The sequence below is a fragment of the Gorilla gorilla genome, chromosome 21 (genome assembly GCF_029281585.2).
Source record: "Gorilla gorilla gorilla isolate KB3781 chromosome 21, NHGRI_mGorGor1-v2.1_pri, whole genome shotgun sequence".
In the NCBI taxonomy this organism is placed as follows: domain Eukaryota; kingdom Metazoa; phylum Chordata; class Mammalia; order Primates; family Hominidae; genus Gorilla; species Gorilla gorilla.
The window spans coordinates 48,943,549-48,963,618 of NC_073245.2; the positions used below are offsets into that span (position 1 = coordinate 48,943,549).

At 46.2% G+C, this 20,070-nt stretch overlaps 1 protein-coding gene across 5 annotated transcripts in view; it reads right to left on the reverse strand.

Moving 5' to 3' along the window:
• Positions 1-14,454, reverse strand: part of NDRG3 (NDRG family member 3) — a 94,505-nt gene extending 80,051 nt beyond the window's left edge. For 2 of the 5 annotated variants that reach the window (XM_031004845.3, XM_031004843.3), the window contains exon 1: positions 14,334-14,454. The gene's annotated coding sequence lies outside the window, so the exon portion shown is untranslated. The remainder of the gene's footprint in view (positions 1-14,333) is intronic. The other 3 variants (XM_031004846.3, XM_031004847.3, XM_031004844.3) reach the window with 3 other exon arrangements.
• Positions 14,455-20,070: the final 5,616 nt, after the last annotated feature.

Consider the following 20,070-nt stretch of genomic DNA (forward strand, 5'->3'; position numbering starts at 1 on the left):
ACAAAAAAATTAGCTGGGCATGGTGGCGGGCGCCTGTAGTCCCAGCTACTTGGGAGGCTGAGGCAGGAGAATGGCATGAATCCAGGAGGCAGAGCTTGCAGTGAGCCGAGATCGCACCACTGTGCTCCAGCCTGGGCGGCAGAGCAAGACTCCATCTCAAAAAAAAAAAAAAAAAGAAAGAAAAGAAATATAGAAGTTAGTTGGCATAGTGGATCAAATCTATAATCCCAGCACTTTGGGAGGTGGGAGGATCACTTGAGTCCAGGAGCTCAAGACCAGCCTGAGCAACACAGTGAGACCCCATCTCTACAAAAAATTAAACAATTAGTAGGGTGTGATGGTATGTGCCTGTAGTATCAGCCACTCAGGAGGCTGAGGTGGGAGGATCACCTGAACCCAGGAGGTTGAGGCTGCAGCGAGCCACGACTGCACCGCTGCAGTCCAGCCTGGGCAACAGAGTGAGACCCTGTCTCAAACTAAATAAATAAATAATAGAAATATAGAAACTAACACTTCTGAATTGAAATGCAAGCAAAAATGTCACCAGGAATCCAGGAGAGACACACACTGGGAGGGGCTTTAAAAGATCAACAAGATCAGTGACTTTCAAGTTTTACAGCAAAACTCCAAAATAGAAAACAGAAAACATGTAGAGGCTTTGGTTGAAGTGGTGGTGAGACCACTAGGGCTCTGCAGAACACAGTTTAAAGCGTGATAATACAGAGTGCAATCCTTTGTTCACTCAGAAAAAAGACACCCAGAGACGCATGGATTCTTCCAGTAATGGAAAGAGCCTGTAAGCACATCAGATGTGGATTCTAAACCTAAATGGGCCCCTGCATAGCTCAGTGGCGCTGAGCAAAGCATTTTCCCTTTCTGGGCCTCAGTTACCCCATCTGTCAAGGGAAAAGATTGGGCAGGATGACCTTTTTGAGTCCCTGACAGGGCTGGCATTCTGTGATCCTGAAGCTCCCTGTAGAAGTAGTACTTCACATTCCTCCCCACCAGCATGAGCCTTACTACAATCCTAAGCATTTCCCCAGGTATTAGCCTAGTGAGGGTCAACCGCTTGCTGGAGATCACTCAGCAAATAAGCAGGAGGGTACACTTGGCCTGACCCTGGGGACATGAGGGTCTCAGCTTGTATCTCATTCTGCACTGTGTCCATTTAGTCAGATGAAGCTCACTGAGATTTCAAGCACTTAAAAACATTGCTTTGGCGAGGCAAGGTGGCTCATGCCTCTAATCTAGCATTTTGGGAGGCCAAGGAAGGTGGACTGCTTGAGCCCAGGAGTTTGAGACCAGCCCGGGCAACATGGCAAGACCCTGTGTCTATAAAAAATACAAAAATTAGCCGGGTGTGATGACGTGTGCCTGTAGTCCCAGCTAGTCAGGAGGCTGAGGTGGGAAGACTGCTTGAGCCCAGAAGGTGAAGGCTGCAGCAAGCTGAGATTAAACCACTGCACTCCAGCCTGGGTGACGGAACACGATCCTGTCTCAAAAAAAAAAAAAAAAAAAATATATATATATATATATATATAAATTTGTTAGTTTAATAAAGACAATAAGAACAATAAGAAAGCTATTGGCTTTTGAAACTGCAAGCTGTCTTGTTTTATAGCTTTTTCCCATGACCAAGTTTGGCCTTTGTCAGGCCTTGCCAGGATGTGCTGACACCAGGCCGCTAGCTAGTATTCTAGGGGCGGAGTCAATCACTTTTGATTTTGGCAAGATTGCAGACAGACAACCAAAACAGAATGAAGGTATGGCCGGGCGCGGTGGCTCACGCCTGTAATCCCAGCACTTTGGGAGGCCAAGGCGGGCGGATCACGAGGTCAAGAGATCGAGACCATCCTGGCCAACACGGTGAAACCCCGTCTCTATTAAATATACAAAAAATTAGCCGGGAGAGGTAGCAGGTGCCTGTAGTCCAGCTACTCGGCAGGCTGAGGCAGAGCTTGCAGTGAGCCAAGATCGCGCCACTACACTCTAGCCTGGGTGACAGAGCGAGACTCCATCTCAAAAAAATAAAAAATAAAAAATAAAAAACACACAGAATGACAGCAACAAACAAAGGGGGCATACTGGAGAGAATAATCTGGAAGGGGTCAGCTGGAGCTGGTGCTGAAGCAGTTATGGTTAGAAAGCCACAGGAAGTGGCCACGGGACTGGCTGGCAAGGCAGTCAGCAGAGCTCCTAAGCAAACAGTTCACATCCTCTCTCTTTATACCTTTGAACAGTGGCTATATGAGTAATCATTACAGCACTTTCCAATCTACAGAGCACCTTCACATTTAACATCTCACTGGATTATCATGATGGCACCGTGAGCTAAAACACTGAGGCACTGGCATCATGGCTACCAACAGACATGAAGAAACTGAGGCTTAAAGAGGTGACATGGCTGGGCACGGTGGCTCACGCCTGTAATCCCAGTACTTTGGGAGGCCAAGGCAGGCGGATCACCTTTGCAGTGAGCCGAGATCGTGCCACTGCACTCCAGCCTGAGTGACAGAGCGAGACTCTGTCTCAAAAAAAAAAAAAAGAGGTGACATGGATTGACCAAAATACCACAACTAATAAATGGCACAGCTGGAACTTAAACCCAGGTCTTCCGATCCCAAATGCTCATTTTATGCCCTAAATCACACTTTCTCCCAGGTCATCACAGATGAAAAGACTGAGAGTGAAAAGAAGAGAAATTCAGAATTGAGAAGACTGCCTCACCACACCCACTCCGCACTGAACATGTCTTTATCTCTGCTTAAGCAGTTGGGATTAGGCCACAGGCTCTAGGATTAAGCCCTGATATGTAGTGAATAACAAGAAAGCACAGATGGGGGACTGGAATTAGTCTTTACCTATTAATTCAATTAAATAGGGGAGATAAGGTCTATAAACAAATTGTTACAGTTCGAGGCAGTATACATAGAAGCTTATGAACTGGACAAACTCAAAGGCAGTTTCTCAACCTTGGCACAACTGACATTTTAGGCCAGATGATTTTTTGTTGTGGGAGGTCTGTTCTATGCATTGCAGAATGTGTAGCAGCATCCCTGGCCTCCAATACTAGATGACAGTGGCACACTCCCCCAACAGTTGTGACAGCCAAACATGTCTCCAGATAATGCCAAATGTCCTCTTTGGGGCAAAATCACTCCCAATTGAGAAGCACTGCTCTAAGGGTTACAGAGGTTTAGGGCATAATCAAGTCACTGCAGCTTGTGGGTGCTGGGAAGAAGTTTCATGGAGGAGGTAATATCTGAACTGCACCTTGAGAAATAGATAAAATTCCTGTAAATGAGAATAAGAATAAAAGAAGAAATTCCAGAAAGGGAGGATAACTTAAAGGCAAGGAGATGAGAAAGCACAAGGTCTGCTGGAAATAGGAAATAAGGGTAAAAATGACAGCTGGAGGCTGGTCATGGATAGCTATCCATCAACTAATATTTACAAGATATACATACATAATGACATAGCCAACAATACACCATATCACACATTTAACAGTATACAAGTCACCCCAGTGGCACATGTTGAGCATCTCTAATCTGAAAATCCAAAATCTGAAGTGCTTCAAAATCCAAAACTTTTTGAGCACTGACATGACGCTCAAACTAAATGCTCATTGGAGCACTCGGATTTCAGATTTTCAGATTAGGGATGCTCAACTGGTAAGTATAACTCAAATATTCTAAAATTGGAAAAAATCCAAAACCTGAAACACTTCTGGTCCCAAGCATTTTGGATAAGGGATACTCAACCTGTATTTCCCACTCTCTGAAGGATTGAATGCTGCTTGAGTTATCATGTTTACATTGCAGCTAGTGTTTGGAACATACACTCAGAGCTAATGAAGCTCAAAACCAATGCAGAGGCAGGAGAAATAACTAAGGATTAGGATGGTCAGGAGTTTCCCAAGGGAGGGGAGAATGACGGGCCCTAAAGGGATATGTTTTGAACAGGGGAAGGGAGGAGGGACATACAGGTGAGGACATCAGGGTTGGGAAAGAAAGAATTAAAGACAATACATTCAGTCAGGGCACCTGTAATCCCAGCACTTTGGGAGGCTTGAGGTCAGAAGTTCAAGATCAGCCTGGCCAACAAAGTGAAACCCCATTTCTACTAATAATACAAAAATTAGCTGAGCATGATGACGCATGCCTTAATGCCAGCTCGGGAGGCTGAGGCTTGAACCCAGGGGGTGGAGGTTGCAGTGAGCCGAGATTGCACCATTGCACTCCAGCCTGGGCAGAGCGAGGCCCTGTCTAAAAAAAAAAAAAAAAAAAAAAGACAATACATTCAGGAGACACCAAGAACAATATAGCTGGGAAAGAAGACAAGCTGCAGAAGTAGGCTAGGTCAGAATGCAGAGCACCTAAGCTGGACTTTACTACACAGACAACCCCTGAAGGTTTCTGAGGAGCAGAATGACACAGAAGCTTAACTTTTTTCAGTTGTTTAAAACTTGGTCATGTTGTCCACGTAGTTATCTTAGCTACACTTAAACCTGGGAAGCAGTGAAGATTATCAATGACTCAGCCCCAACCTTAAAGATCCAATTTAATTGGGCTAACGTAGGGCCTGAGTATTGTTTTTAAAGCTTCACAGGTAATTCTTACATGCAGCCAGGACTAAGAACCACTGGTTTACAGTAATGCCCTCATTCTCCAATGAGAAAAGAGGCCCAGAAAATTTAAGTGATTTCTGAATTCACACAGCCAGCTAGGTGTGGAGCTGGAACTAGCATGTGGATTCCTAGCTCAGCTCTGAAAGAGATCCCAGAGTACTGGGCTAAATTCCATACTTCAGTCTAGAAGATGCACAATTATCTGATGACTTGGCTCTTAAGTTTCCTCAGGGTTAAAGGCTGAATTAATCTAATCCTAAAACTATTGACTTAAACATCCCCTCAAGTGTCTACAGTAATGGATGTTGGTTCTATTGCTGTCTCCTGGGGGCCCTTAGGAAAGCAAAGGATCTCAGGAGACTCCCCCAGGAAGCCAGATAAACAAGCCAAACCACCCAGCTCCATGGAAGACTTTTAAAAATACAGCTGAGATTTTTCACTGCATAAAGGAAAGTCTGGGTACCTCTTCGCCAGAAGAAATTCTCTCAGAGACGCTATCCCCCCTATCTCCATAAGCTAAGGGGTGGGGAAGGATCAAAGGCAGCTACTTAAGTAGCTCATATGCTCACAGATCCTCACTGTAACAGGAAGTACCCCTGCTCATCCTCAGGCCTAGATAAGGGCCATTCACACCCCTCTTATTTTCCTGAAAGGAAAAGGGCAGCAACCCCTGCAATAGGCCCACCTTCCTGTTGTGTCACTCCTGGGTTCTGGCAGCAGGTGGTAAATGAGAGGTTTGTAGAGACTGCCAAGCTGGGAATCTGAGTCTGTCCTATATATTAATTCTATCCTTTCCAGGGTCCTGGTATAAATAACTGCTAGAACAAAGCAAGACCTATCTAGGAGCCTTCTTGTTAATCCCAGACACCCATCGGCCAGCGGAAGTTTTAACACAGGAGTCATACTAAAGTAACTCTAAAAGCAGAAGCACAACCCCCTGCCTTCCACTGCTGAAGAAGGCAACTCAGGACATGAGGAAAGCTACCACCAGCAAAGCCCTGGGGTGTGCTCTTAGATGGCTCCAGGTTCCTGCCAGCTGTAAGGCAGAATCCCTAAAAACAATTTGTACTTTAAGGCAGCCTGAGTGAGGTAAAGGACAAACAAGAGCCCTAAAATGCAGTATATAATACTCATACGAGCCAAATTTATTGAGCGCTTAACACTATGCCAGGTACCATGATAAGCACTTTATCGATTCATTATTTCATTGTGCTTCCCAACATATTTAGCTAGGTACTGTAATCCACCCCATTTTACAGATGAAGGAACTGAAGCTCGGACGGGGTATTGTAATTTGCCAAAGGTCACACAGCTAGCAAGCAGCAGAGCAAGGATCTGAACCTGAGCAATCTGCATCCTGACCTCTATAACCAATTTTCCCCACTTGATGCCATCTGATCATTAATCCTTCTAATGCATATTCTCAGGTTAGGTTACTGGAGCTTACCAGGATGTTACTATAAAATAATTCTGAAAATTGGCTGGGCGCAGTGGCTCATGCCTGTAATACCAGCACTTTGAGAGGCTGAGGTGGGCGGAGTTTGAGACCAGCCTGGCCAACATGGTGAAACTCACCTCCACCAAAAATACAAAAAATTCGCCAGGCATGGTGGCCGTCACCTGTAGTCTCAGCTACTCAGGAGGCTGAGGCATGAGAACTGCTTGAACCTAGGGGGTGGAGGTTGCAGTGAGCTGAGATTGTGCCACCGCACTCCAGCCTGGTGACAGAGCAAGACTCTGTCTCAAAAAAAAAAAAAAAATTCTGAACCCCATACAAAATTTAGGCATCGTTATTATCATTACTACTTTAATATGAGACTTGTACCTACCTGGGGGTATTGGAAACGCAATATAACCTGTAGACTAATCATCCAAAGTTATATTTTAGTGAACACCCTGGTTAAAACCATCCCAACAAAATGACTTAAAAGCAACACTTTCTCCTAGCACTTTCGGAGGCCAAGGCAGGAGTTCGAGACCAGCCTGGCCAACATGGCGAAACCCCGTCTCTACTAAAAATACAAAAATTAGCCAGGCATGGTGGCGGGTACCTATAATCCCAGCTACATGAGAGGCTGAGGCAGGAGAATTGCTTGAATCCGGGGGACGGAGGTTGCAGTGAGCCGAGATCACACCACTTCACCACTTCACTCTAGACCGGACAAAAGAGCAAAACTCCTTCGCAAAAAAAAAAAAAAAAAAAAAGCAACATCTTCAAAAGTTAAAAAATGGGGCTAGGCATAGTGACTCACGCCTGTAATCCCAACACTTTGGGAGGCCGGGGTGGGCGGATCACTTGAGATGAGGAGTTTGAGACCAGCCTGGCCAACATGGTGAAACCCCATCTCTACTAAAAATACAAAAATTAGTCAGGTGTGGTGGCACGCACCTGTAATCCCAGCTACTCGGGAGGCTGAGGCAGGAGAATTGCTTGAACCTGGGAGGCAGAGGCTGCAGTGAACTGAGATCATGCCACTGCACTCCAGCCTGGACCACAGAGTAAAAACCTGTCTCAAAAAAAAAAAAAGGAACCAGCCAGAGTGGCTCATGCCTGTAATCCCAGCACTTTGGGAGGTCGAGGCGGGTGGATCACCTGAGGTCAGGAGTTCAAGACCAGTCTGGCTAACATGGTGAAACCCCATCTCTACTAAAAATACAAAAATTAGCCAGGGGTGATGGCGTGCACCTGTAATCCCAGCTACTTCCCAGCTACTCAGGAGGCTGAGGCAGGAGAATCGCTTGAACTCGGGAGGCAGAGGCTGCAGTAAGCCGAGATCCTGCCACTGCACTTCAGCCTGGGTGACAAAACGAGACCCCCATCTCAAAAAAAAAAAAAAAAAAAAAAAAGGCCGGGCACAGTGGCTCACACCTGTAATCCCAGCACTTTGGGAGGCCGAGGCTGGCGGATCACGAGGTCGGGAGATCGAGACTAGCTTGACCAACATGGTGAAACCCCGTCTCTACTAAAAATGCAAAAATGAGCCAGGTGTGGTGGCATGGGCCTGTAATCCCAGCTACTCGGGAGCCTGAGGCAGGAAAATCGCATGAACCTGGGAGGCGGAAGTTGCAGTGAGCCGGGATCGCCCCACTGCACTCCAGCTTGGGCAACGGAGTGAGACTCTGCCTCAAAAAAAAAGAAAAAAAAAAAGCTGTCAACTTGTATCCATGAAAGAAAATTCAGCCTTAAAAATATAGAAGCACTGGGCCAGGCGCAGTGGCTCACACCTGTAATCCCAGCAGTTTGGGAGCCTGAGGTGGGCGGATCACGAGGTCAGGAGATCCTGACCATCCTGGCTAACACGGTGAAACCCTGTCTCAGCCGGGCGCGGTGGCTCACGCCTATAATCCCAGCACTTTGGGAGGCTGAGGTGGGCGGATCATGAGGTCAGGAGATCGAGACCATGGTGAAACCCTGTCTCTACTAAAAATACAAAAAATTAGCCAGGTGCGGTGGCGGGCGCCTGTAGTCTCAGCTACTCGGGAGGCTGAGGCAGGAGAATGGCGTGAACCTGGTAGGCGGAGCTTGCAGTGAGCTGAGATCACACCACTGCACCCTAGCCTGGGTGACAGAGCAAGACTCCATCTCAAAAAAAAAAAAACAAAAAAACAAAAATACCCGCAAAACTTACAATAGAAAAACCTAATAAGTAATAAAATTAAGTATAAAGAGTGGCTATATCCAGAATTTTACTTGATCAATTGAAAACCCCAGACTGTAGACCATGGGCACTTTTTAGGTAATAAGGGGATTATTGTCAAATGCTATAGCTAAAGCCTGGCGGAAACCACCACTGTACTTAGAAAATTAATCTTCATTTACTATATTAAATCTCTAGGGAAGATAAAAAGTGGCATCTCCACACAAAAAGACTCCATATAACACATTCTTCCCAAATCCAGGGAGGACACCAGCTCCATATCAATAACATTAATTAATGTTTGCCACTGTAATTAGTGTTTATAAAGAATTAAATTCAGAATGCAAAGAAGCGGGATTCCACCAAAGTGCACCCCAGTCGGCCATCAACAACAATTTTTTTTTGTTTTTTGAGACAGAGTCTCGCTCTATCACCCAGGCTGGAGTGCAATGGTGTGATCTCGGCTCACCACAACCTCTGCCTCCCGGGTTCAAGCGATTCTCCTGCCTTGACCTCCCGAGTAGATGGGACTACAGATGCGTGCCACCATACCCGGCTAATTTTTGTATTTTTAGTAGAGACAGTTTGCCATGTTGGCCAGGCTGGTCTCGAACTCCTGACCTCGTGATCCACCCGCCTCGGACTCCTAAAGTGCTGGGATTACAGGCATGAGCCACCACGCCTGGGCAACAAATTTTTATTTACAACTGATAAAATGTCAAATTCTGTCATGTACTATGAGACATATCACAGAACTTTGAGTGGACTACTAGCCCTTTCACTGAAGAGATAAAATCAAAAGACATAATACTACCCATTTTTGTATAACATGTAAAACACCCTTCATATATCAGTTAATTTCACATGAATGAGAGAACAATTAATTGTAGGTAAATATTATACATTAGTTTTATAGAATTAGCACTGTGATTTTTAAAAATTCATTTACCAAAGAAAGCCCTGAAACCTGGTAAATATCCATAATCAAGCTAGCTAAGTTTTTGTGTGCTATTTTCAAGTGCTATTAAAAAAGAAAGGTGGGGGGGGGAATCTTTTAGAAGAAACAATTTGACATCCAGTTCTGCAGTAAACCCAAAATGTTATCAATCTTTGCACTTGAAAGTACTTTTTGATGCACCCCTTCCTTTCACCATTCCTATCCAGGCTTGTCCGTTTTCTTCCAGATTCTCCCATTTGGCCTTTTTTTCTTTCCTTCTGTCTTCACTTCTTACCTGGATTTGTTCATTCATTCATCATTTACTAAGCGCCTATTATCAGCCAAGCACAGAGCTAGACCCTGGTCCCTGCTCTTAGGAAGCTTACGTGATACTAAGTAAAGCTGCTATTTGCCCATCTCAATCACCATCACCAGCCTGCAAGCTTTAGCAGAGGCTTTGTATTTCCAGAAGCTAGCAGCATCTGGCATATAGCAGACACTCTAAAAATGTTTGTTGGATGACACTAGATTACTTTAGCAAGCTCTTTTTTTAATCCATAAATATTTTACTATATATCTTCAAAAAAGATTCTTATTTTTCTTTCATTTGTGAAACACAAAAGCATTATGTGCACAATGCAAAAATAATATAGAAAGGTAAAAAAGTAAATTCCCCAAGCCTCTAAATCTCACTCCCAGAAGTGAGGACCATTAGAGCTTGGTATATATCTTTCCAGAACTCTCCTATGTCAGTATACCCCCACACCTGACACACACGCACTTTTTTGAAACAAGTTATTTGACAGTTTCTGACTCTAGCTGCTCAACCTTCTAATCAAGTGGTTCTCCAAGTGTGATCCTTAAGACTAGCAGCATCAGCATCATCTGGGAACTTGTTAGAACTGCAAATTCTCGGATTCCACTCCAGAACTAATGAATCAGAAACTCTGAAGGTCGAGCCCAGGAATATGGGTTTTAATAAGCTCTCAAGGTGATGCTGGTGCACACTAAAGATTGAGAACCACTGCTCTAAGCCAGCCAAGCCAATTTTTTTACTGTCCATTAAACATGGCAGGCATTGCTATCTTGTCTGTTTTATCAGCCCCGATTCAAAATGTTTTCCTGTCCTTTTAATTAATTCTCACCCTATCTACCTGTCAAAGCCCAGAAAGTCAAAACCCAAAGTGGTCTCACCACCACATCTCATACTGATCCTTCTTGCCCCCTTTCCCCAGCTCCCATGATACAGCTAGTCCCCCTACCATATAATTTAACAATTATATATACGCTGACTTCAACATTAGAGAACAGTGCTTTACTCTTCCCCAACAGACCATAACCTCCTTGAAGACATGAATCATGTTTTTGTATGTCTTCTCCCACCCCTGTTCTAAGCACATAAATAGAATCATAATAGAGTTGCTAGTTAATGTCTTTAAGGATGAATTCACTGAGAAGAAATACTGATAAACCTTTAGTGGCTAAAAAGTCTGGAATTTCAAGTTGTAGCCAGTTCTGCGACCTTGGACAAGTTCAATTCTCAAGGTGTCCCCCGCCACCTTTCTTTCTTAATAGTGCTTGAAAATAGCACACAAAAACTTAGCTAGCTTGATTATGGATATTTACCAGGTTTCAGGGCTTTCTTTGGTAAATGAATTTTTAAAAATCACAGTGCTAAGTGAGAAGGATGGACTTAATGACTCAATGCTCCATTTCATCCTGAATAACATACAATTTTATGAAACACCCCATGTAGGAATATCTTATTCCATTATAGTCTAATATTGCTTTGCTTGTAACATTAATATGGGAATGTTTAGACTTGATTTTAGTACAGTTAGAGACAATGTTTCCCAATTAGCTAGTAAGTTCTCTCAACAGGAACCTGTTTGATTCAACTGTGAATCTTCCACCATATCAGGCACCATACATCCATGCCTTACCCATAGTCAATATATTTACAGAAAATTATTTGGAAAAACTCTTTAAGAAGCTTCATTTAAATAAAGAATCTATGCACATATCTGCTGCCTCCCAAAGGACCCTTTTGAATATTTATTATTATAAATACCATGTAATGATATACAGTAAAAATTGTGATTACTTTGATACAACCAGGGGCAATCAGCCACAGAGGGCAAAAGAATGTAAAAATGGATTTCTCATGCATTTAGGGACAGACTAAAGGGGTATAAGCCTCAGACTATCCTACTGCAACATGCAAATGAAAAGTACCCTGTACATCGAAATAGCATATACCAACTCCACTGTAAACAGGCATTTTTCCCTGCTCAGAAGTAACAATTTAGAATAAAACAAAAGCAGCCGGGCTCGGAGGCTCACGCCTGTAATCCCACCACTTTGGGAGGCGGAGGCAGGCGGATCACCTGAGGTCAGGAGTTCAAGACCAGCTTGGCCAACATGGTGAAAATCCGTCTCCACTAAAAAAACAAAAAATAGCTGGGCATGGTGGTAGGCGCCTGTAATTCCAGCTACTTGGGTGGCTGAGGCAGGAGAATCGCTTGAACCCAGGAGGCGGAGGTTGCAGTGAGCCGAGATTGCACCACTGCACTCCAGCCTGGGTAACAAGAGCGAAACTCCGTCTAAAAAAAAAATAATAATAATAAAACAAAAGCAGCTCGGCCGGGCTTGGTGGCTCACGCCTGTAATCCCAGCACTATGGGAGGCCGAAGCGGGCGGATCACGAGGTCAGCAGATCGAGACCATCCTGGCTAACACGGTGAAACCCTGTCTCTACTAAAAAAATACAAAAAAATTAGCTGGGGGTGGTGGCGAGCACCTGTAGTCCCAGCTGCTCAGGAGGCTGAGGCAGGAGAATGGTGTGAATCCGGGAGGCGGAGCTTGCAGTGAGCCGAGACGGCGCCGCTGCACTCCAGCCTGGGCAACAGAGCGAGACTCCGTCTCAAAAAACAAACAAAAACAAACAAAAAACAAAAGCAGCTCAATCGTGAGTGCACGTTCGAGTAACATAAACAAGATTTTTTTTTTTTTTTTTTTTTTTTTTGAGACGGAGCTCTGTCGCCCAGGCTGGAGTGCAGTGGCGCGATCTCGGCTCACTGCAAGCTCCACCTCCCGGGTTCACGCCATTCTCCTGCCTCAGCCTCCCGAGTAGCTGGGACTACAGGCGCCCACCACCACACGCGGCTAATTTTCTGTTATTTTTTAGTACAGACGGGGTTTCCCCGTGTTAGCCAGGATGGTCTCCATCTCCCGAACTCGTGATCCACCCACCTCGGCCTCCCAAAGTGCTGGGATTACAGGCGTGAGCCGCAGCGCCCGGTCCATAAACAGGCTTTTTGATGCAAGACTCTTATCTGCAAGTTTTCAAAAACAACAGGGTGGATGGAGGCCTTTGAGTGGTAAATGGTGATGACAAGTTGAATCTGAAGGAAGAGACAAGCAAAGAGAAACTGAAGGGCAGGAAGGAGGAACAGAAGGGCACCAGAAGAACACCACGCTTTGAGTAATGAAAAGGGGGGGTGGAAATTAACTGAGTCCTTACCAAGGATCTACTGTGAACCAGGCATCTGGAGCTGCAAAGATGGACCATGCCCTCAAGGGGCTAGAAGTCCGCAGGGTAAGACTGAGGCTAAGACCCTGTTTTGTGAACGTGTAATTCTAATTGGGAAAATCAAGCAGGGAAGGCTTCACAGAGAAGGTGGTGATTTAGTGGAGCCTTTGAAATGTGGAGGAGGATTTGCTAAGGGAGAAAAACGACAGTTTGAGCTAGTTATTTTGGGGGAGAAACATTCACATATTTTTATAGCTGTTCATTTGGAACTTTAAATCATGGGAGGCTTCTTAAATTCAGCACCACTCTATCAATGTTCTCTTTCTCTTCTTGCTTTATCTTAAATACTGAAATGTTCAAGCCCAACCTTGGGGCAAAGGCAGAAAGCCCCGGAATGAAGTGAGTGCTAGCCAAATCTGCTCTGTCACCTCCAAGTCCAGCCCGCCCAGCTAGCCCAGTCAGCCCAGTCCTGCTCTCTTGGCAGGAAAGAAAGGCTAATAATATCCCCTGAGGGCCAGGGTAAGCGGGGGGCGCGGCGGGGGTGATCTGGATGCCAGCAGGCAAGGATCACTCTTGTTCTGTCAGTAAGCCACCAAAGGAAAGCTTCCCTGCTTCCTAATCCATGGGGCTCCTAGTCTACCTGTGATAGGGAGGCCAGCTCTGCAGGAAGAAAAAAAGGGCTTCATGACAAGGAAGGGGGAAGCATTTGGATTGGGAAGTGCAGAGGTGGTTATGCGAGGTTATCTTAATAAAATGCTTAGCAAGATCCCTGGCACACAGCGAGCGTTGGAAGAACGTTAGCTCTTATATTAATAACACTATTATTATTACAGTAACACCTCAATTGTACTCCGACAACAAGAAAATCTTTTTTGTGCAGCCTACTTTTATGACGTTCGAGAGCAACTTCAGAGATGACAAGTGATTTCAAAATTTTTTCAAAGGTACGAGATCAAATTCCAACCGCACTGGCCTGAGAGCCCGAGACCCTGAGTTGAGAGCTGACCCTGCCACTTGTCAGCGGCGTGACCTTGGGCATGGCACTTCACCTTTCCGTGCCTCAGTTTCCTCGGCTGTTAAGCGGTGCTAAGAAGCCTCTCCCCGGTAGGGCAGTCGTAGGGTCCCGTTAGAGGATGCCCTCTGCTGCTCTGGGGCCGGACGGGTGCAAGGGCTGCTCACGGCCCCTCTTCCAAGCATCTGGGCTCTTGGAGCGGGCGAGGTAGATGGATGAGCAACCCCAAGGCCCACCAAGCTCTGCCGCCTGCAGAGCCAGAGCGAGAGAAGGGTTCGCGCCTGCGGGGGGCGTCCCTGTGACCCAGGGTGTTGAGCCCGGAGGGAGGCTCTCTTGCTACCCACACGCTGTCGCCGGCGGGCTGGGCGCGGGGAATGGCCGAGGAAAGCCGGGCTGACCTGGGTCCGGCGGGCGGGCGGGGCGGGGCAGAGGGCCCCGGGGGCACGGGGGAGGCAAGCAGCGCGGGCCCCCAAGGGCCTCGCCGTGCCGCGGAGATGATGCGGGGAAGGAGCAGGGCAAAGGAGCGACGCCCCCGAATGCGGCGCCGCGCGCCCCCCGCGGGCCGGGCGGAGGCGCTCACTCACCTGAGGCGCGGGCACCCGCCGTCAGTGCAGCAGCAGCGGCGACGGCGGCGGCGGCGGCGGCGAGATGGGCGGGGGAGGTGCTGCGGTCCGCGCAGGCGCGCCGAGGACGCCAGGGCCGCGCATGAGTGTTGTGCCCGTCCACCTCCGGAACTACCGAGAAGATGGTGGCTGAGCCAGGAGAGGCCGGCGGCGCCATCTTTGATGTAGTTTTTCTTGCTGCGGAGTTTCCTCAGAGAAGAATCTCAGATTTTGGGGGTGCTGGGCGGGAGGGCCATTGAGCTCTGCGTCTGGAGCGCTTCCCTCAGTTCCCTGAGTCGCATCCTTATGAAGCCCCTAAGAGCTCTTGCAGGGTATGGCATCCTCCTTTTAAGGTGACCTAGAGCCATACCCAAGGTCACAGGGCGCCTAGCACAGTGCTCGGCACGTGGAAAGAGCTTAGTAAATTTTTGGTGAATGAACATAGTAATTTAAGAACTAGAGTCCAAGACTCAGGGCTCCGAATTATCAGTCCTCCATTGTATCACCCCTATTACAACCGTCAGCCAAATCATCTACTTTCTTGAATGCAACATTAGAGATGGAATTTTTTTTCCCAGAATGATTGCAGATATTAAACTTAATGACCCAACAATGTAACACCAAAATGTACAGGACACACTCTTCCTCTATTTATTATCTATTATTTCTTTAGCATTAAGTACCACTGACTAAAAGGTTTTTGTTTTGTTTTGTTTTGTTTTGTTTTTTGAGACGGAGTCTCGCTCTGTCGCCAGGCTGGAGTGCACTAGCGCGATCTCGGCTCACTGCAACCTCCGCCTCCTGGGTTCAAGCGATTCTCCTGCCTCAGCCTCCCGAGTAGCTGGCACTATAGGCGTGTGCCACCAGGCCTGGCTAATTTTTCTATTATTAGTAGAGACGGGTTTTCACCGTGTTGGCCAGGATGGTCTCGATCTCTTGACCTCGTCATCTGCCCGCCTCGGCCTCCCAAAGTGCTGGGATTACAGGTGTGTGAGCCACCACGCCCTTTTAACCCGAGCCAGTGTCGCCATCTCGGCTCAGGTTCCCAAGTCCCTCAGCCTCCCAAGTAGCTGGGACTAGAGGCGGGCGCCACCATGCCTGGGTAATTTTTGAATTTTTTTTTTTTTTGGTAGAGATGGGGTTTCACCATGTTGGCCAAGCTGGTCTCAAACTCCTGACCTCAAGCAATCCTCCTGCTTCTGCCTCTCAAAGTGCTGGGATTACAGGTGTGAGCCACCACGCCCAGCCACTAAAAGCATATTCTTTTAATTAAGGCAAACTGAACAAATGAATATTACCAAACACCTCAGAGGACAGCAATAATATTGTTATTCATCAAGCACAATTCTTGAACTGAATTTAGTTGGAGGGAAAACTAACATTAATTGAGCACAGCCATTTATTTTATGGTTTATGTTCGTTAACATTTACTGAATTCAAATTAGTTCTAGTTCACCATCCACTGTTTATCCATATGTCCTTGATTAGACATAACCCAAATTCATGCCTGAATTCCTCATCTATGTCACACACCCAGAAATAGAAGTTACAAGGTTGTGGCAAAGACTGAATGATAATATGCATGTAAAATGCTTAGAGCTCAGTAAGTATTATTTTTCTTTGTTCTATCCTATTTTACTGTTGAAGACACAAAACATACTTCTTGAGTTTGAAGAAATCCTTATAAGCAAAAAATGAAATACAATGCAATAAATAAAATGGGGGAGGGTATAATCATCTTTAGAGAGATAATCTGTCCCCATTTTACAGATGAGGAAACCGAGGATAAAATGAAAATTCACGGCCGGGCGCAGTGGCTCACGCCTGTAATCCCAGAACTTTGGGAGGCTGAGGCGGGCAGATCATGAGGTCAGGAAATCGAGACCATCCTGGCTAACAAGGTGAAACCCCGTCTCTACTAAAAATACAAAAATTAGCTGGGCGTAGTGGCGGGTGCCTGTAGTCCCAGCTACTCGGGAGGCTGAGGCAGGAGAATGGTGTGAACCCGGGAGGCAGAGCTTGCAGTGAGCCGAGATTGCGCTGCTGCACTCCAGCTTGGGCAACAGAGCGAGACTCTGTCTCAAAAAAAAAAAGAAAAAGGAAAATTCACTCCAACTCTCTCCATTATACTACTTTGTTTATGAAAGAGTAGGCAATTAAGAGCATTTCTCTGATTCTTGAGATACAGATAGAGATAGATATAGACGAGGGTCTCACCATGTTGCTCAGGCTGGTCTAGAACTCTTGGACTCAAGCAATCCTCCTGCCTAGGCCTCCCAAAGTTCTGGGATTACAGGCATGAGCCACTGTGTCCTGCCCTGCTCTGATTCTTAAATGTTGGATTTCCATGAGACCATCCAAACTTTCCCTTCTTGCTCTACTGTGGACTATATCATTCATTCTCAAGTCATCAAGAACTAGACATCAGCAACTCTCAAGTGTTATTTCCAGTCTCGATTTCTCCACCCAGTTCTCCACCTGGTGTTATTTGACAGACCAGTTGATTTCTCCATTTGGTATCCCAAATAGAACGAGCTTTCCCATCTCTAATTGCTCCATCATCTACCCACTGTTCAGGCTTCACCTCCTGCAGCATACTGATACCGCTAAACTTTTATATTATTTAATTCTTACAGCATCCCTGTGATATAGGTTCTATAATTCTCTCAACCTTCGAGATAAGAGATTAAATTTTTCAGTCACAGTTAATAAATGGCAGAGTTAGGGGTTTTTTTTTTTGAGACAGAGTCTTGCTCTGTCATCCAGACTGGAGTGCAGTGGCACAATCTCAGCTCACTACAACCTTCACCCCCTCCTGGGTTCCAGCAATTCTCCCACCTCAGCCTCCTGAGTAGTTGGGATTACAGGCACCTGCCATCATGCTTGGCTAATTTTTGTATTTTTGTAGAGACGGGGTTTCACCATGTTGGCCAGGCTGGTCCTGACCTCAGGTGACCCACCCACCTCAGCCTCCCAAAGTGCTGGGATTACAGGCATGAGCCACCATGCCTGGCTAGAGTTAGGTTTTTAACACCTAGGTTACATGCCTATGTTCCAGACACTGTGGGCAACACGAGCAGTCCCACCCCACTCATCCACTGCCAACACCCAGCACAAGCTGTCATTTCTCTCCTAGACTCCTGCAATAACCTAACTGGTCTCCCACACCCACACCTTGCTATCTTTTCCCCACACCGCAACTAGAGTAATCTTTTAAAAATAAAGTTCTGATCTTCTCGCCCTTTCTTGAAGCCTTCTAATGACTTTCAATTATACTTGTCTCAGGCCAGTCTTCTACTGGTGCCCAGCACTCCTGCTTTATTCTTTTTTTTTTTTTTTAAGTGTCCCAGCATGCTCCACTGTCCTCCTCAAGCCTTTGAAAATTGCTTCTCCTTTTGCCTGAAATACTTGCCCCATTTAACTCCTTCATCTTTCCCAAGTCAGCTAAAATATCTCTTCTGCAGAGTTTTCTCTTGTTCCTTGTATCGTCAGCAAACTGAGCATCATGAGAGAGAACCCATGTGTTTTTGCTCTTTGCTCCCTCCTCCAATCCTAGAACTGTGTGTGGCATATGGCGGGTACTTGGTAAATATATAAAGGAATAAAGAGCAAATGTAGGTCCAAGCAAGGAGATGTCATTTCTCATTAACTGGCACTTGCGCCAAGGTTTAAGACTTAAGATTATGACTGGGTGTTTAACTGAAATGGGATTTGTCCCTTTAGTGGGATCAGAGAATAAGAAACATTTTATTTTGGCTGAGCACAGTGGCTCACACTTGTAATCTCAGCATTTTGGGAGGCTGAGGTGGGTGTATATCTTGAGTCCAGTTTGAGACCAGCCTGGGCAACATGGAGAAACCGCATTCCTACGAAAGTACAGAAGTTAGGCCAGGCACGGTGGCTCACGCCTGTAATCCCAGCACTTTGGGAGGCTAAGTTGGGTGGATCATCTAAGGTCAGGAGTTCAAGACCAGCCTGGCCAACATGGTGAAACCCCATCTCTACTAAAAATACAAAAATTAGCCAGGTGTGGTGGTCAGCATGTGTGGAATCCCAGCTACTCGCAAGGCTGAGGCAGAAGAATCACTTAAACCCGGGAGGCAGAGGTTGCAGTGAGCCGAAATGGCACTACTGCACTCCAGCCTGGGCAACAGAGGGAAACTCTGTCTCAAACAAAACAAAACAAAAATTAGTCAGATGTGGTGGTGCACACCTGTAGTCCCTTCAGTTTGGGAGGCTGAGGTGGAAGAATTGCTTGAGCTCAGGAGGTTGAGGGTCCAGTGAGCCATGAGCATGCCATGGCACTACTGCCTGGATTTATTTATTTATTTAGTTAGCTTGTTTGTTTTTGAGCCAGGGTCTTGCTGTTGTCTAGGCTGGAGTGCAGAGGCACAATCATAGCTCGCTGCAGCCTTGAACTCCTGAGCTCAAGGGATCTTCCCGCCTCAGCCTCCTGAGTAGCTGGGACTACACGCATGAGGACTACAGGCACACACCATCAAATTTTAAAAAAATTTTAAATTTTTTGTAGGGACAGGGGTCTCACCATCTTGCCTAGGCTGATCTTGAACTCCTAGCCCCAAGTGATCTTTCCACTTCAGCCTCCCAAAATGCTGGATTACAGGTGTGAGCCACCATGCCTGGCCAGAATAAGAAACATAAGTAATAAATTAGATGGTGGGTTTTTTTGTGTGTGGCTTTTTTTTTTTTTTTTAATTTTGAGATAGGGTCTCACTCTGTTGCTCAGGCTGGAATGTAGTTCTGTGATCATGTCTTGCTGCAGCCTTGGCCTTCGAGGCTCAATTGATCCTCTCACTTCAGCCTCCCAAGTAGCTGGAAATACAGGTATGCACCACCACTCTCAGCTAATTTTTGTATTTTTTGTAGACAGTTTTGGCATGCTGCCCATGGCTGGCCTCAAACTTCTGGGCTCAAGCGACCACTCACCTCAGCCTCCTGAAGTGCCTGGCCTAGTTGGTGTTCTACTGATAATTAATGCAGAGGTATATCTCAACACTACTGTTCACTTTAGCATCTTGGCAAAGAATCCTATTTTCCGTTAAACCCTCCTAGTTTTTTTGTTTTTTTTTTTTTTGAGATGGAGTCTCGCCTTTTCGCCCAGGAAAAAGCACTGCCCAGGAGTGCAGTGGCACTGTCTCGGCTCACCACAAGCTCTGCCTCCCGGGTTCAAGTGATTCTCCTGCCTCAGGCTCCCGAATAGCTGGGATTACACGTGTGTGCCACCATACCCGGCTATTTTTTTATCGATATGGGTTACCATGTTGGCCAGGGTGGTCTCGAACTCCTGACCTCAAGTGATTCACCTACCTCGGCCTCCCAAAGTGCTGGGATTACAGGTATGAGCCACCATGCCCAGCCCTCCCTCTTTTTTTTTTTTTTTTTTGAGACAGAGTCTCACTCTGTTGCCCAGGCTGGAGTACAATGGCATGATCTCGGCTCACTGCAACCTCCGCCTCCCGGGTTCAAGCAATTCTCCTGCCTCACCCTCCTATCTGGAACTACAAGTGCACACCGCCATGCCTGGCTAATTTTTTGTATTTTTAGTAGAGACAGGGTTTCACCGTGTTTCCCAAGCTGGTCGTGAACTCCTGAGCTCAGGCAATCTGCCCGCCTTGGCCTCCCAAAGTGCTAGGATTATAGGCATGAGCCACCGCACCCAGCACTCCCTTTTTGTTTATACACTCAAAACATAGACGAA